At 39.7% G+C, this 6,616-nt stretch overlaps 1 long non-coding RNA gene across 1 annotated transcript in view; it reads left to right on the top strand.

Moving 5' to 3' along the window:
* Positions 1-1,722: 1,722 nt before the first annotated feature.
* Positions 1,723-6,616, top strand: part of LOC116872376 — a 9,330-nt gene continuing 4,436 nt past the window's right edge. The window contains exon 1 of the long non-coding RNA XR_004383630.1: positions 1,723-1,766. This is a non-coding gene — a long non-coding RNA (uncharacterized LOC116872376). The remainder of the gene's footprint in view (positions 1,767-6,616) is intronic.

The following is a 6,616-nucleotide window of genomic DNA, read 5'->3' as shown; positions in this document are numbered from 1 at the left end:
AATTATAGTATATGCATGTCTTGGATACTATACAGCAGTGAAAATGAATAAACTATCATATGTATCAAAATTGATGAACCTGGATTAACAGATTGGAAATTTTTAATGTACATAACATTAAAAAAGCAAGGCACAAAGCAATGCCAACTGTAAGAATCTATTCATATTAAGTCCAAAATCAAGCCAAGCTAAATGATTTGTTGTTTGTGAATGCAATTATTGATGGTGTCTTTGGTTGGGCTCACAAGGAAACAGCCTTTGAGGAGAATATGTGCAGAAAATTTACTATAAGGTGACTCTGAAATGAAACCTATAAAGGTGTAACGATGATTGGGGAGAAGGAGAAGTTGAACTGTGATTCAGGAAAAAAGCAAAATCAAGATGACAGGAAGCTCTAGAGTTGGTGGCAATGCTAAGTGGACCTGAAAGTGGGCTAAACCTTTGCAGCCCACATGGAATGGTTTGGACTTTGGATACAGGTTTTCCTTCAGGTGAAATTTTATGTAAGACAGCTTCCATCAGCCAACAGTATTATTACCTGGAGGTACCCGCAGTCAGTATTCCCCACAGCTTAAGGAATTAGTGCCTAAGTCCTAAGAGGGATCTGGCAGACACATCAGAGAATTCACCAAACTAAAGGCTACCCTTGTACTACCCCTTTTACTACTCAGAGCCATATGCTATGTGTAGTGAGTTCACTTCATTTGGAAACCCTATTTCTAAGATTCTGGTTGCTTTCTTTGCTGGGTAAACTTAAGACAACTGCTAGCGGGATGAAGGATAGGGCCCATGACTGAAAACAGTCCCAAGGCTATAACAATTCTTTCTTCTTTCTTCCCTACTGCATATTCTAGGTACTCCTCATTCTCATCCAGTACTGTTACTGGTTTAGGTGGTATGCATGGTGAAGTTAGCCAGATTTTCATCCTAAGAGACTCTGAGATTCTGGTCATAATGCCCTTCTTAGACTGTGGCTGCTGCACTTGTGCATTTGCCATAAAAATTAGACAGGAGAGTGTAAGAAGTGTCTCCTAGTGGATCAACTGGGTGCCATGTGTGTTTGTTCTCTGCCGCTGTTGTGTAAGAGAAGTCTTATACCCATGTACTGGAGGTATCATATCATATAATGGTTGTTAACTTAGAAGATTATACCACATTCTGTAGGTTGGAGCCCTATCTTTGTAGGTATCATATATAAGACAATACCTAACTGCCTCTACAAAGATAGTACCACCATTCTATCAGGTTGGCTATATATAAAGGAGGACTGGATCACATGGTTATAGGCTCACTGTTGACATTCTTTAATGTTAAGTGTATCCCTTAGTCCAAGGAGATATTATGCAAAATCACATGTTAGTGCCTCAAATACCCTCAAATACCTAACCACATGTTAGTGCCTCAAATACCTCAAATACCCTCAAATACCCTCAAAAAAATTTGAAATAAGGGTATTTCCCCTTATATAATGGGAACTGACACTATAGAAAAGATAAACCTATATCCAGAACATATGTCAATTCCAATCTAAATAAACTTTGCCCTTTTCCGGGTATAGAGATGTTCCAACTTAATCACTTGCCACAAAGGTGTTGATTTTGTTCCTTTCAATGGATTGGACATTCATAAGCACATGGAACTAGATCAGCCTTTGTGACTGTGATACTATGCTGTTGACCCAAGTTCTTCCTCCATGGTTACTCCAGGCCTGAGCCTGCACTGAGGAATATCAATGATGATGACGGCTGGCTAACATCAACTGGCAAGTAACTTCGTCTACTTCATTGTTTAGTCCTCTTATGTATAGATACTTACTGGAAGGCATTAACATATAATATTAAAATCTTTACACTTTATATACATTCCCATAGCTCCATCTACAGGTTTCTTTCCTAGTCCTCCATGTTACATAATTTTCCAAATTTTTTCTCCTTCTAGGGTACTGACCAACCAGCCAAGTCATTTGCCTCTGCTCATAAGACCACAAATATTTTTTATCTCAGGTTACTCCTCTTTTAACATGACAAAACTGGGTTACCCAATTCTCTAACCAAAGCTCTGCTCAGTGGTGATTTTTGATCAGCATCATCTTTCAGTCCACCTGTGAGAAGGGATGAAATTGAACAGCAATCCCTTTTTAGTTTGCACACACATTTATGAACCAAGCTTAGCCTTTTCTCCTCTATCAGCTGGTAATAAGAAAACCCTTCCCCAATGCTGTCATAGATTTGAACTGAAAAAGAAGCATTTGTATAAAGACGATGATGATACGGCTGTCTAGGCTCATTCAGCTTACTTGTATCCTTTGGCCACAATTAGAGGTGTTTGTGCACACCTCTAATTTTATCCCTTCCAATTTATAATGGATTGCTACTAAGTCCTAAGATCCCTCTTAAGACTTGGGCTACTGGCCCTGATGACTGTGTAGGTCTGAGAGAACCCCAACTGATGCTGGGGAATTCAGGCTGCATGATCAATTGAAACCCTATGGTTAAATGCTCCTGCTCTACTAGAACCCACTAGCATCCCAGGAGATGTTTTTCATATGGTTTATCGCTTTTTGATACAGATGGTATATTGTTGCTCCAGACCTTCCAGTCTACACACTGTAATTCTCCTGTTGGAACTTCCCATAAAGTCCACATGGAAATTTCTCCCACCACAGATACTTCCAATAACACAAAAGTCATATGGTCCAAGAAGCAGGGATGCTTGCACCACAGCCTGGATATACTGTCAATACTTTCCTCCTCTGGACTCCACTCAAAGAAGGCAACCCTCTGTATACTGGTTGGAATAATATACCTGAGTATGAAATTTTAACCTAGAGAAGCCTATCAAGCATTGTGCTTCCTTCTTAGCAATGAAAATTGCAAAATGTAATAGTGTGTCTTTTATCAGAGGAGATGTCCTGCCAAGCCCCACACCATGGACCCTAAAGATCTCATTGATGTGCTGGTTCCCTTTATAGGGTTTTTCTTCCACCCTTTGGAGCACATGTGTCTTACCATGGGCCTCACCATTTCCTGATCATTAGGTTTAATATGACGCCCTCCATATAGAGAACCAGTGTTAAGCTCTGGAGAATGTAGAGATAGTTCAGAACAGTTTAGGATAATTTACAGCAGAGGATGAAAGCGTTAACAAAGACTTGGGGGAAATACTATAAATGTATCCTGTTACAGGTTGAATTGTGTGCTCCCAAAAGCCACATATTGAAGTCCTAACCCCCAAAGTGACTATATTTGTTGATAGGCCCTTTAAAGAAGTTATTAAAGTTAAATGAGGTCATAAGGATGGGGCTATAATCGAATAGTTCTGATGTCCATATAAGAAGAGAAGAGACACAAGAAGAGGAAGGCACACACAGAGGGAAAACCATGAGAACACAGTAAGAAGGTAGCTCCCTGCAAGCTAGCAAGAAAGATGTCACTAGAAATTAACACTGCTGGCACCCTGACCTTGGACTTCCAGCCTCTACAACTGTGAGAAAATAAATTTCCACTGTTTAAGCTAACTAGTCTATCGTATTTTGTTAGAACAGCCCAAAATGACCAATACAGACACTACTGTCCATCTCACATAAATGCAAACTGTTTCTGGTTCTCTTTCCTGAAGGTGATGGAAAAGAACATATTAACCATATTAGTGACTGCAGACCATATATCTGAAGCTACATTAATCTATTCTAGAAAAACATACCACATACTGCAGCATAGTGGCTGCACTTGTGCTACAAAATACCACATACAGCACAGCAGGTGCAACAAAATTTACAGCCATCTTCACTATCTGCCACCATCTGATTATTGGAGGAGTTAGACCACCACCCCTCTAGGTCTTGATAGGTAGCACAAATCTTTGCCAGTCCCCCAAGAATGCAATATGATTTTCACATACTATTTTGGTGTGGGGAGGAGTATAAAAGCTTCCACCTGGCCTTTCCACTATAACATCTCCCACCCCATACATAAGCCAAGGACCCAATGTTAGAGTTCTGACGACTACTCAGTTACACATTTGGAGTTATACATTTGGATAATTAGGAAATAAACATAGAATGGGCTCAGATACCAATTAGACTCATTATGAGTCAGACATACACCAGGGCTCTATTTTTATCTGACCTACACATTTGCTCATTCCAGAGGGGATGCTTACAATGGTCCAGATCCTTGGAAATCAAGGTATTTTCAGACTCTGGGTCCAAGAGTTCTCAAAATATCTCATCTTCTCATTTCCCCAGTATACAATGACCTAAATAATGGTGTTAGATATCTTGTGGAAGAAGTGAATCATTTCTATACACATCCACCACAGGGTCACCGATGTCTTCCTCAAGAGATCCAGCTTCTTTGGTCACTGGATTCCAGATTTGAGATCTGGATCAAGTTTGGAAATTCGCAAGAGATTGTACCTTTTTATTAAGGCAACATTTCCTTTAGTTATATAAACTGAGTATTATGATTGTTAGCTGTTCATCAACTTCGCCCCTAGGAACACTGTGCTCTTTACAAGTCACACTGTTCTGGATGCTACTCCAACCTTGCTACACATTACAATGATTGTCCCCAGCTTCCTTTGGTGGTTAAATATCTATCATCTCCACTGTTGTCAGGAAGCCCAGTTCTGTAACATAATCTCCGCTATCATCCCTGGGCTCTAGAGACCATCCACCAAGACTCTCAATAATTCTATTACTCCTGCCATAAGCATATTCTTTATTGCTTTAGCAATAGGTTGTTCTTTAAGTTCTTCCTTGGAATATAGTTGGCTGGTGGGTTTTTCAGATTTCCTTAAGTCTATCCTTTCTGACATGCCCCTTTTCATAAGCCTTTTGACTCTTTTTTCTACCATCTCCCATAGAACTCTGGCATTTCTACTTCACTTAGTGTAGGTCATTACTTGTTCCAGGCTTCCAAAAGAGTTCTACTTTCTCTCTAGAGCTTTCTTCTTGAATCACAAAAGAAGAATTGCATTAGAAAATTATTTAAAATGACAAGTAAAACTTTAAAAAAATTAACATATAATGGATTATTTGTGTCAGGGGTACAGGTCTGTGAATTATCAGTGACAAATAAAACTTTATTCAAGACTACTGCAATAGGGGGGGTGCCTGGGTGGCTCAGTGGGTTAAAGCCTCTGCCTTCAGCTCTGGTCATGATCCCAGGGTCCTGGGATCAAGCCCTGCATTGGGCTCTCTGTTCAGCGGAAAGCCTGCTTCTCCCTCTTCTAATCCCCCTGCTTGTGTTCCCTCTCTTGCTGTGTCTCTCTGTCAAATAAATAAATAAAATCTTAAAAAAAAAAAAAAAAGACTACTGCAATAGGGAAGAGATATTGAACTCAACTTCTTTTCCACTGAAACAAAAGGAGAATTTCTAACCACTGGAGTGAAACAGTAGAAAGTAGCAAAGAGCACTAGAAGGGAGGTTGTCAATGTGATTAGGCTTGCTAATTGGTACTTTTCAAAGTTAGGTTCCTACTCTCCCACAAACACTGGGAGATAGGGACACAATCTTTCTTGCTGATTACATTTCAAAAAGATGGCTCCCAGAGCCTTGAGAAAGACAGTCCTCCGCTGTAAAAGTGGCAAAGGGTTGGATAAAGATGTATATCCCAAAGGGGTAGAGAAAGAATTTGCAACTGCAAGTTTTCTAAGGTAAATGCTGTAAGAAAGGTAAGGGGCCTATGGCCAGGTAGAAACCTATCTAACAGTTAGTCAGGCTGAAGGGGATGTTAATTTTATCTTGGTTACTACCCTTTTTCAAGTTTTTATTTAAATTCCAGTTAGCTAACACCCAGGGGAATATTCATTCCAGTGCATATTACAGTGTTTCAACACCTCCATATTATAACTGGTGCTCGTCACAAGGGCACACCTTATTGCCCATCACCTATTTTGCCCATTCCCCCACCCAGTTCCTCTCTGGTAACTGTCAGTTTATGTTCTCCATAGTTAGGAGTCTGTTTCTTGGTTTAACTCTCTCTCTTTTTTTCTCTTTGCTCATTTGCTTTATTTCTTAAATTCCACATATATCATTTGGTATTTGTCTTTCTTTGACTTATTTTGCTTAGTATTATACTCTCTAGTTCCATCCACATTGTTGCTAAAGGCAAGATTTCATTCTTCTTCATGGCTGAGTAATAGTCTACTATATATACATATACGTGTGTGTGTGTGTATGTGTGTATGCATGTGTGTGTGTGTGTGTGTATGTGTGTATGTGTGTGTGTGTATACACCCTGCTTCTTTATCCATTCATCAGTCAGTGGACACTGGGCTGTTTTCATAATCTGGCTATTGTAGATAAGGTTGCTATAAACACTGGGGTGTGTGTATCCCTTTGAATTAATATTTTTGTATTCTTTGGGTAAATTCCTAGTAGTGCAATTGCTGGATCATAAGGTAGTTCTATTTTTAACTTTTTCAGGAAACTCAATACTGTCTTCCAGAGTGGCAGTACCTATCTGCACTCCCACTAAAAATGCAGGAGGGTTTCCCTTTCTCCATATCCTCACCACCAACTCTTGTTTCTTGTGTTGTTGATTTTAACCATTCTGATAGGTGTGAGGTGATATCTCATGGTGGCCTTAATTTGTACTTCCCTGGTGATCA

Source organism: Lontra canadensis, unplaced genomic scaffold, assembly GCF_010015895.1.
Source record: "Lontra canadensis isolate GAN:19392208 unplaced genomic scaffold, GSC_riverotter_1.0 scaffold2, whole genome shotgun sequence".
Classification (NCBI taxonomy): Eukaryota; Metazoa; Chordata; class Mammalia; order Carnivora; family Mustelidae; genus Lontra; species Lontra canadensis.
This window is presented reverse-complemented; position numbering and strand designations above follow the sequence as displayed.